The following is a 12,077-nucleotide window of genomic DNA, read 5'->3' on the forward strand; positions in this document are numbered from 1 at the left end:
TTGTCTATAAAATCAGGATATGAACAGTGCCCATCTCTGGCTACTGTTGTTTCATTACCTTATCTGTGCAGCATGATGAGGTTTCCTGGATGGTGCAGGAGAGGCAAGGCCACTTCAGTTCACAGTTGTGTTAGGGATCCTTCCACCTACCACCCCAGACATGAGCTGATCCAGATAGGTTTGAAGCCTGGAACCGCTCTAGAGAAGTAGGAGATTCTTCTGGAAGATGGCTTTTTGGTTGCTGGCAGGACATCAGAGCTTTGCCTGGATGGAAATCATGTTCACAATCCCAGGGAAGCCCAGCCAGCAGCAGTGCTTGTGTTGACTTTGCTGGGCGGGCCACCTGCAGGTTACTGGCTGGAGAGGGACCCATGTTCTGAGATCAATGTCGGGATCGTCCCCTTTTCAGTTAGTTTGCCTTATGACACAACCAGCTCTGTCTTCAGCACACTCCCAGTCCCAGGACCTAGAGCGCTTTCCAGTTGAAAAAGTCTCAAATGTGGAAAGAAAAAGGGGGGGTTGGGGGGTGGAGGGTGTGTGAGAGGTAATGGGAGCTGACAGCACTGGGATGGATGGGTCACCTCTCTGCTCTGTCCCCTTTCCAGGGTTATAAGATCCTTTCCTCCTGGAAGGGGTGGAGTGACAGCTGATGCCAGTTTAGTGGTCACAACTGGATGTCTCTCCCTTCCTGGAAGGCCTGGTGACATCTCTCCTACCATTGTGATTAGCAAGAAAGCATTCACAAGGATGATTATCTAATCAGGGAATTAGCCTTGATTCATGCGGTGAGAATGAGGAGACTCTTAAAAAGTCTAACAGAAAAAAAGGTCCATATCAGGAAATAGCACCAGTAGTCATACCCTGACTATTACACACAAACATATTAAGATTTGGGGCAATTATTTGTAAACAATCATCCAATCTAATTGGCAGATATTTATCTTGAGCACCTACTCCACTTTAAGGTGCCAATTTCTCCTACTTGATTTCTTCCCTTCCAGTCACTGTACTAATTTCTTGGTTATGGTCTAGGGGCCATTTGATTCCAAATTCCCTGTGGTGCTTGTTAAAAGTTGAGATTTCTGAGCATCACCTTAGATCTATGGCATCAGAATCTACAGGGAGTGAAACCAAGGGATCTGAATTCAAAATATTTTTATTAAGAAAATTTCAAGCATATTTAAAAAGTAAAGAGAAAAATATAATGAACCACCTGCCATGGACTTGTCACCAGCTTTAATTATTATCAACTCCTGGCCAATATTATTTGATTAATATCCTCTCCCCAAATTATTCTGAAGCAAGTCCCAGATATATCATTTCATCTGAAAATATTTCCATCTCTAAATAATAAAGACTTTTAAAAACTCTAAATACAATTATTATTTCTTAAAAAATTAAGAATATTTTTATACCAAACTAGTCAGTATTCAAATTTCCCATGTTGCCTCACAATTTTCTGAATCAAAATCTGAGTAACTTTCCTGCATTTCAATTGGCTAATACATCACTTAGCTCTTTTTTTCTTTCTCACTCTTTTCCCCCTTTATTTCTTATTTGTTGAAGAAATTGGGTTGTTTGTCCTGTAGAGTTTCCCAGAGTCTGTATTTTGTTAGTTACATCTTTGTGCTATCATTTAATTTGTTCTTTGACCCCTGTATTGTCTTTAATTGATATAATAATGTTATATAATAATTAAATTTACAATTTATTATGTATTTACTTATAATTATACAATAATTTCCTTATTACCATTGAAATGTAAAACCTTGATCAGATTCAGATGTGATGTTTTTGTCGAGAATACTTCCTAGGTGGTGTGAAGTATTGAATACCTCCATCTGGGGGCACTGCATGTCTGGTTGTGTTTTTATAATATTAGTAGCTATTGATGAACATTGCTCAGTTCCATTAACTCATTGGGAACTCCAGTTCTTTATTTTTAAAGCAATGCAAGTAAATTTTACACACCTTAAAACTCAAGGGTTTTACTTTAGTCCTTTTTCCATTCTGCTTACACAATTACCTTACCTTACCTTACCTTATTTGCCCTCTAATAAACTCTTCTAATAACAGATTGAGACCAGCAAGACAACCCTTTGGCATGTGGGAAGACCACAGTGTTGTATTTATCATTACTTTTTAAACTTAAATATGAAATTAATATGATCAATACTTCATATATGAATCCATCAAAATACTGAATAAGATTTGTAATTAGGTGGACATATATTTGGGGAGTAACTCAAAAATATTTGATGGCATGCATGATCAAGAAGGTTGGGACACTGTAGCCTAAAGAATGGAGCCCACATCATTGAGCTTGTCAGATAGGTACCATTCCTCCGGCTTTATTTCCCACCGTTGTCCATCCCCTCACATCCTATTTCGTAGAGACAGCGGACTTCAGCCACTGCTCAGTATTTCGTGTTCTTTCACACCTCATCGTCAATGCATGTGCTTGCTCTGTGCCTGTATTGCCCTTCTTCCAGTTCAACACCTGACAAGTCCCTCTCTATTGAAGCTTAGCACAAGGAGGAACTTTTCCCTTCAAGCCCTAATGAACATGATGCATATCTTCATTCTGGTTTTTATCTTTTGGCAATGTGATCGTTCTTTACATGTTTGTCTTTCACTAAGAATGACATCAATATGAGCAGAGGGGCTGTGTCTTTTGTCTCTGTATATTTTGTCTCTGAGTATTCTTCTCTGTATTCCTAGCCCAGGATGGGGCACATAGGGTATACACTTAGAACATGTTAAGGATGATGAAGAAAGGTAAGATTTGAGCTTGATATGGACAAGCAGAGAGAAGTAAGGCACAGCAAAGAGATAATTGTGAAAACAACAAGGTACTTTGGGGGATAGATAAGTTAGGATCCTTAAGGTTTAAAGCAACAGAAACTAGCTCTGTCTGTAAGAAGGACAATGGAAATGTATTGGAATAACATCAGTGGCTTACAGAATCATCAGAAAGCGGGAGGACCAGGCTTAGAAAAAGGTAGGAGGCAAACATACTTCCCCAAAGCCTAGAAGCAAGCAGCACAATAGTCTTTCAGCCAGAAGAATCTAGCCAGGATGCTGCTACAACGGCCATAGGACTCAGCCAATGCCACCCCCACCCCCACTGTAAGTGAATTCCAACTGCTTATCTATCTTTGCACCACTCACTTAGTAGTCATTCTCTTGGATGGGAGCATATGATTGGCTAAGGCTAAGTCCGTTCTCATACAATGGGAGCAAGGAGGGAAGAGATGGTGCATTTGACCCTGTCTCCCACCAAGAATAACATAATGGGAGGATTCTCCCCCAGATAAGAAGGTAAGGTGGTTGAACTGTGGGATAGCCAAAAATAAAAGTACATTTTACTTTAAAAATAAGTAAATTATATTGACCTTAAGGCAAAGAATTCATCTAGGGGAATGGTGAGAGATGTCTAGAAAGACAGGTGGGAAACAAGGAGTAAAGTTCCTCACTAAATATCCAGGCAAAATAACTTAGTATTTATGCTGTAGACAATGGAAGAGCTCCTGAGGTTTATCCCTAGAGGAGTAATATTATTAAAGGAATTATTTGGATGATTAAGGTGATCCCTTATGCTGGATTAGACAGGATTAGACAGGATTAGACTGAAGGAAGGGAGATCAGTTAATGAGTATTTGCAATAGTTGAGGCTCCAGAGATTAGTCATTAATCCAAAGTCTAGAAAAGTTGAGTTGGAGCCTCAAATATCAAAGATAAAAGCAGATACTAAGCCTGGATCAAGAGCCAAGCATTACAGACCAGAAAAAAAAAGTAAAGGGGAGACAGGAGACCAGACTTAGAAAGTCTCCAAGGAATTTTGCTAAGTGGACTGCTGCTCTCTGCACCTGTTGTTTCTTATTTAGACACAAGTGCTTCTACTCCTATCTGGGGATACCTTGAAGGCATCTCATGGCCTCCACCAGGTATTAGTGGAGATTGGGATAAGGGCTGGGTAGGAAAATGTGACGAATGATAGACTGATGGTATTACTAACAAAAATGTGGTGGGAAATGTGAAGGACAGGTCTGATGGAAAATGGTAACTTCCATTAGTCTAGGTACATAGAGTTTTGGGTACTAGAAAGGCTTGATGTAGAAATATCTGCAGGAAACTGGAAAAACAAGTTCATATCTCAAGAAGTGGTTTGGGGTGTGGGACGGTTGGCCCTTCTGGTTCATTCCTTTGCTCTGATTCTATAGCACTGGGAAGATATACTTAGTATTTAACCATGGAAGCAACAGTGAAGTCAGTCATTTAGATACTGGTTAGTACCATGGAATACATACATCTTTCCCAAAATGATTCCCTTGAGATCTCTAGGACATCTTGTGAAGTCTGAAGCTAGCTCCCCCAGCAGCCATGCTGATTTGGGGGGAACCTTCTAAGGATTTCTGCAAATGAGGTGCCTAGGCTCATATCAGGGACAGATGGTGATTATTTAGCATCCAAGGAGATGCCCACAGATTTCTCTTTTACCCAAAGTCACCTTTCCTGACTACCAACTTAATTAGCAGATTTTCTGCCTTAAAATCTGGTGGGCCAGGCCCATGCCATTCTGGCTCAGCTTACCCAGAATCAGAAACAGTACAACTCTCCTTCCACCAACATTGGTGCATTTTCCTGTGTCTCCTTCCTGTGTATTGTCATGTATTTGCACACACCTCCACCTCAATGCTAGCTACACCATGTTACAATTTACGCACCTATGTGTCTGTCTTTCTTGCTTGCCTATGAGCTCCAGGAAGGCAGGAACTTACTTATATGTACGTTCCCTCTCTTCTCTTTTCCCTCTCAGTATAGTGGTAGGCAGAGATTAGGTACTCAATGAATTCTCAGTTGAATGGACCTTATATAGCAGCCTCAGGGTTTGCTTTAAACTGCTCAGCCTGAGGCAACAGGCAAGAAGCATTTACATTGTTATTTTCCCTATTAGCTCAGTTTTACTTGGGAAAAAAGTCATAAGCCCATTGAAAGATCAGACACTTTTACAATCTCTGTTGTTTAAAAGGAATAATTTATCTCTCTAATTTTAATCTGGCTCTCTACATCCCTCTGAATGGCCTATTAAAAACTGTGCTCTGTTTTTGCTTTTCACATCATCTTCCACAGTCAGGTTGCTAATCTCCCTGACACCTTTCTTGCTAGAACGGTCTGAGGCCCTCATGCTCCCTGACCCCACGCTCCCAGGGGCACTGCTCTTCCTTCCATTCCTCAACCTCAGACCCTCGGCTGGGAGTGGAGGCTTGTGTTTAAGCACCTTTGTTCTTCACAGGGCCTTGGAAACACTTCGAACCCTGGAGCCTGAGAGGGGAGTTGCTTATACCAGCTGAAACAATCACAGGATCCAGACTGGAGACAGAGAAAAAAAAAAAAGAAAAAAAACCCTCTGCCTCCATTCAGTGGGCTCTCCATTCAGCCTGGGGTGGTGCAGGGTGGCTTGGTTTGTGAATCCAGTTAGCAGCAGCATTCCTGGAAAACTGGCCCGCTGCTGAGCTTTCTCGTGAACTTCATCCACCTGTCATGCTGGGCCTTGGAGAGGAGCCAGGGCAGGCAGGAAATAATAGGCTGCAGGATACCGGTGTGTGTCAGTGGCCCCGACCCTCCCATTCCTGAACACAGATGAGCCAGAAGCCTGGGAGGTGTCACCGTGCTGAGGGTGGGCTCAGGAGGCCACAGAAAGACTGGCAGAGGGCAGGGGAGGCCCAGAAGGCATGAGGGAGCTTTCGACTCGCAGTGAGCCCCTCTTCAGGATTGCGGAATCATCTCTGCAGGGAAATGGCTCTGGCTCTTGCTCAGACACATCCCTTTGTTCTCATTGACCTCATCCTGCATGCATCAGGCCCAAAGGAGAATGTCTGGGTCCTTCCCATCTCCACATCCCACACCCCCCGCTTGGCCTCTCTAGTTGGTCAGAGAATGGTCTACAATGACATCAACTGGCTAGAATTACATAAAACTTCCCTTCTCAACTCCCAGACTCCTGGATTCATACTTTGTTTTGTTTTTAATTTCCAAATGATTTCCCTTTGTCCAGCTGGGTTTCCCCCCTCCCCACCCCTATCTCCGTCAATTTAAATTTCCTATTTTCCATTAGCAGGTTTCAGGCAACGAGGTGGAAGAAGCATGGGTTCTCAAGGAGCTCTAACTCCTGAAGACAACTGACACTGGGAAAATTGAAATATTTTACTCTAGAAGCAAAGAACTCTTAGGTGTCTGGTGGGGTAGTATTAACTCAGTGTCAAGCCTGTCGTTCTGGGAAGAAAGAGGTTTCAGATGGTTCGTCCTCCTCGTAAGCCTTCTTACAGCCAATTCCACTGTGGGTGATGAAGGTGGGGAAAATGGGCATTTACCTGTGCGTCTGGATTCTGGGGATGAACCACCTGCAGGTGCCGTTCATAGATTTGAAATTAGCAAGATCACAGGCTAGAGTGTCTCAAATTCTAATGTGTCTGTGAATCACCAGGGGATCTTGTTAAGATGTTGCAGGTTGGGGTGGGGGCTGAGACTCTGCATTTCTAATTGGCTCTCAGTCTATATAGATGCAGCTGGTTCTCAGGCCACAATTTGAGTAGCTGGGCTACATTTACCTTGCTACTCAAAGTGTGGCATTTTGCTTACCTGGCAATTTGCTTTTTGGAGATTTATCCCAAAGGAACATGGATAATAAAGCTGTATTGGGGCAGGAAGTAAGATTGTGTGATGGAAAGAGGACTAATTGGGAGCAAAGAAACCAGTGCCATGTTCCAAGTTATGCAACAAGCTAACTGGGTTCATTTGAATAAGCTATAACCTCTCTGAGCTCCAAGGAAGTGGTTAAACTAGGTTGGCGAGTTCCCAGACTTTTCATATGGGACATGTGTTTGGAAAGCTCTCGCAAACAACAGAATAACCCATGTGGTCCTATCATAGACGAACGGATGATTTCCATTTATCCTTTTGAAAATTTAGAAAATGCACCAGGGCATAAACAGAAACACCTGTTTGGCAACCTCTGGATTTGATGGTGTCCAATCTCCCTTCTCAACACTGACATCCTATGATCCCAGTAACAAGCATAAAAGGGAAAGAGGAATGGATTTTCATTGTGTATGAAGTATAAATTTCTATCTGCAAAGTTTAGTTTAATCCTTGATAAGTTATTGGGAAGGTTTAATGCTGGATACATTATTGAGGGAAAACATTGACTCTCTTTACCTAAAAATCATTAGGAAAGTATCCCAAGCTAGGCTGTTGAAAGGATGTTTCTGCCGAAAAGCAAGAGAAGTGATTGTGTGATTGTAAATGTTCTGAGTGGCACCTGCTTTGTGTTTCTCAGTTAGAGACCTAGCAGGAGACAGGAGGCACACTCAAATCAAGATGATTGGAGGAAGATACATAAAGGGACTATTTGCAAAGGTATGGGTGGGCTTCCTCAGGGATAGTAGCCATCCAAGGCTCAAAGGTATGGAAAAAGAGGCAGTCATGAAATCCTAGGAGGAGAAACATTTGTAAAGATGGCCAACTTGAGTGGAGCTGTGGCCGGCTGGAAGCAACTTGCAGGAATGGAGGTGGGAAATAATACCAGGACCTCACTCTCTTCCTTCCCTCTAATCTCCTGAAAGCACGTCCCAGTGACCACACCCATGGAAGCCAGAGGGGTTCCTGAAGTCAATCCCTGGGACAGAGAAAAGAGCGAGTAGGGAGGTAGGGTCAGAGAGTGGGTCTCAAGGAGAAACTGGAAGGTGTTGGACACACTCATAAAGTTCCTTGTGCACAAATGATTGATAGTACAAGATATTCTGTTTATTTCAGCTCAATTTTGCCTTTAAGTTGAGCTACCAAAGCCAGAAATATCATCCAACTCTGTATCCCTTCCAAATTGATTTTGAGGAATTCTAAAAAAGTTTGGTTGTTGAAATCCAAAAAGATAATACTTAATAGTATTCCAACAATTTTCCCATCTATTCTATTATTTATCCTTGTCATTGTTTTAATAAATGATATTTACACACTAGACATATCTTCTTCTTAGTTTATGTTATCTTCTCATTGATAAGCTAACAAAATTTACTCAAACATTTCTTATCAATGTCATATAAGCTCATCATTTGAAATTTGCCTTTTTTTGGTTTCTCTTGTTTCTCTCCCTACATAGTGTTTTCTCTTTCCTTATGATTTTACTTTTCTAATTTGTTGTTCTCTTCTTTTTTCATGTTAATAGGTTTTAGTATTTCTGCTGTCTTAGGTAAACTTATGGACTACTTAGGCATACTTATACTCTAGATATAAGTTCTTTGTCAGATATTTGGACTCCAAATATCTTTTGCCACTGCCTTCCTTTTAACTCGCTTGTGTCTTTTGATGAAAACAACTTCTCAATTTTAATAAAGCCCATTTGTCACTATTATAAAAACTCTTTTGTGACCAGTTTAAGAACTCTTCATCATTAAAAATCGTGGAAATATTTTTCTGTTTTCTGCAGACTCTACCAGTTTACCCTTCACACTGAAGTCCACAATGCATCTAGCATTTCTGTTATATATTGTGTAAGATAACAGTTCTTTTTTTAAAAAAATATGGATATTCAGTTGATCCTTCTCTACTCACCCAATTAGCAATTCTTCCTCCCACAGTAGTGCGTTTACACCTTTGTCATGAACTAGATGACTGCATGTAAGATATGGGTCAACCACTGGATTTTCCATTCTGTTCATTATTTTCTATCCTTGTTCCCATATCAAGCTCTTCTAATTCCTGTAGTTTTATAATAAGTCTCCATATATATCCTCCAATTTGTTCCTTTTAAAGATTGTCTTAGTTCTTGGCCCTCTGCATTTTCAACTATATTTTTCAATGAGCTTTTCAGTTCCACAAAAATGTAAGCTGGGAGTCAGATTAGAACTGTATAAAGTCTATAGATTACTCTGGAGAGAAATTGTCACATTACTGTGACATTTGACTCATGATTAGCATATATGCTTATATTTATTTAAGTCTTTAAGTCTTTTCTGTGAAGTCCTTTACATGTGTTTTGGTATCAAGATTACACTGTCCTCCACTATAAAACTCTTAGAGGAAAACATAGGCAGAACACTCTATAACATAAATCACTGCAAGATCCTTTTTGACCCACCTCTTAGAGAAATGGAAATAAAAACAAAAAGAAACAAATGGGATCTAATGAAACTTAAAAGCTTTTGCACAGCAAAGGAAACCATAAACAAGATGAAAAGACAACCCTCAGAATGGGAAAAAAATATTTGCAAATGAAGCAACTGACAAAGGATTAATCTTCAAAATATACAAGCAGCTCAGACAGCTCAATATCAAAAAAACAAACAACCCAATCCAAAAATGGGCAGAAGACCTAAATAGACATTTCTCCAAAGAAGATATACAGACTGCCAACAAACACATGAAAGGATGCTCAACATCACTAATCATTAGAGAAAGGCAAATCAAAACTGCAATGAGGTATCACCTCACACAGGTCAGAATGGCCATCATCAAAAAGTCTAGAAACAATTAATGCTGGAGAGGGTGTGGAGAAAAGGGAAACCTCTTGCACTGTTGGTGGGAATATAAATTGATATAGCCACTATGGAGAACAGTATGGTGGTTCCTTAAAAAACTAAAAATAGAACTACCATATGACCCAGCAATCCCACTACTGGGCATATACCCTGAGAAAATGATAATTCAAAAAGAGTCATGTACCACGATGTTCATTGCAGCTCTATTTACAATAGCCAGGACACGGAAGCAACCTAAGTGTCCATCGATAGATGAATGGATAAAAAAGATGTGGCACATATATACAATGGAATATTACTCAGCCATAAAAAGAAACAAAATTGAGTTTTATGTAGTGAGGTGGATGGACCTTGAGTCCGTCATACAGAGTGAAGTAAGCCAGAAAGAGAAAAACAAATACCATATGCTAACATATATATGTGGAATCTAAAAAAAAAAGGAAAATTGTTCTGAAGAACCTAGGGGCAGGACAGGAATAAAGATGGAGATGTAGAGAATGACTTGAGGACATGGGGAGAGGGAAGGGTAAGTTGGGACGAAGTGAGAGAGTGGCATGTATATAAATACACTACCAAATGTAAAACAGATAGTGGGAAGGAGCTTCAGAGCGCAGGGAGATCAGCTTGGTGCTTTGTGTCCACCTAGAAGGGTGGGATAAGGCGGGTGGGAGGGAGATGCAAGAGGGAGGAGATATGGGGATATATGTATATGTATAGCTGATTCACTTTGTTATACAGCAGAAACTAACACACCATTGTAAAGCAATTATACTCCAATAAAGATGTTAAAAAAAAAAAGATTACACTGTCCTCATTAAATAAGTTGGGAAGTGTTCCCTCTTCATTCACTGAAAAAAATCTGTTTCTCCCCCACATATTTTTGGTAGTATTTGTGTGAGTACTTTGCCTTTTTGTTTTTCATTCATCTTCAAGTTATGTCTGTTCTACCTGGTGCTATTTGCTGATGGTTCCCAGAGAGTTATTTCAGACTATCAAGAATTTTCCTAGAATATTCTCTAACACAATACACAAAAATAAACTCAAAATTGATTAAAGACCTAAATGTAAGGCCAGATACTATAAAACTCTTAGAGGAAAACATAGGCAGAACACTCTTTGAAATAAATTAAAGCAATATTTTTTTGGATCCACCTCCTAGAGTAATGGAAATAAAAACAAAAAGAAACAAATGGGATCTAATGAAACTTAAAAGCTTTTGCACAGCAAAGGAAACCATAAACAAAATGAAAAGGCAACCCACAGAATGGGAGAAAATATCTGCAAACAATGCAACTGACAAGGAATTAATCTCCAAAATATACAAACAGCTCATGCAGCTCAATATCAAAAACAAACAAGCAACCCAATAAAAAAATGGGCAGAAGGCCTAAATAAACATTTCTCCAAACAAGACATACAGATGGCCAACACACATGAACAGTTGCTCAACATCATTAATCATTAGAGAAATGCAAATCAAAACCACAATGAGGTATCACCTCACATCAGTCAGAATGGCCATCATCAAAAAATCTAGAAACAATAAATGCTGGAGAGAGCATGGAGAAAAGGGAATCCTCCTGCACTGTTGGTGGGAATGTAAATTGAAACAGCCACTATGGAGAACAGTATGGAGGTTCCTTAAAAAACTAAAAATAGAACTACCATATGACCCAGCAATCCACTGGGCATATACCTTGAGAAAACCAAAATTCAAAAAGATACATGTACCACAATGTTCACTGCAACACTGTTTACAATAACCAGGACATGGAAGCAACCTCAAAGTCCATTGACAGATGAATGGATAAAGGACATGTGGCACATATATACAATGGAATATTACTCAGCTATAAAAAGGAATGAATGAGTTATTTGTAGTGAAGTGGATGGTCCTAGAGTCTGTCATACAGAGTGAAGTAAGTCAGAAAGAGAAAAACAAATACCGTGTGCTAATGCATATATATAGAATCTAAAAAAATGGTACTGATGAACCTAGTGGCAAGGCAGGAATAAAGACACAGACGTAGAGAATGGACTTGAGGACATGGGGTGGGGGGGGGTAAGGGGAAGCTGGGACGAAGGGAGAAGTAAGTATTGACATATATACACTACCTAATGTAAAATAGCTAGCTAGTGGGAAGCTAGCTGTGCTTAGCACAGGGAGATCAGCTCAGAGCTTTGTGACGGCCTAGAAGAGTGGGATAGGGAAGGTGGGAGGGAGGCTCAAGAGGGAGGGGATATTGGGATATATGTATATATATACCTGATTCACTTTGTTGTACAGCAGAAACTAACACAACGTTGTAAAGTAATTATACTCCAATAAAGATGTAAAAAAAAAAAAAAAAAAGAGCAGAAAGCGTTAATAGACATTTCTCCAAAGAAGACATACAGATGGCCAAAAAGCACATGAAAAGATGCTCAGCATCGCTAATTATCAGAGAAATGCAAATCAAAACTACAATGAGGTATCACCTCACATCAGTCAGAATGGCCATCACCAAAAAGTCTACAAACAATAAATGCTGGAGAGGATGT

The sequence above is a fragment of the Globicephala melas genome, chromosome 20 (assembly GCF_963455315.2).
Source record: "Globicephala melas chromosome 20, mGloMel1.2, whole genome shotgun sequence".
NCBI classification, from domain to species: Eukaryota; Metazoa; Chordata; class Mammalia; order Artiodactyla; family Delphinidae; genus Globicephala; species Globicephala melas.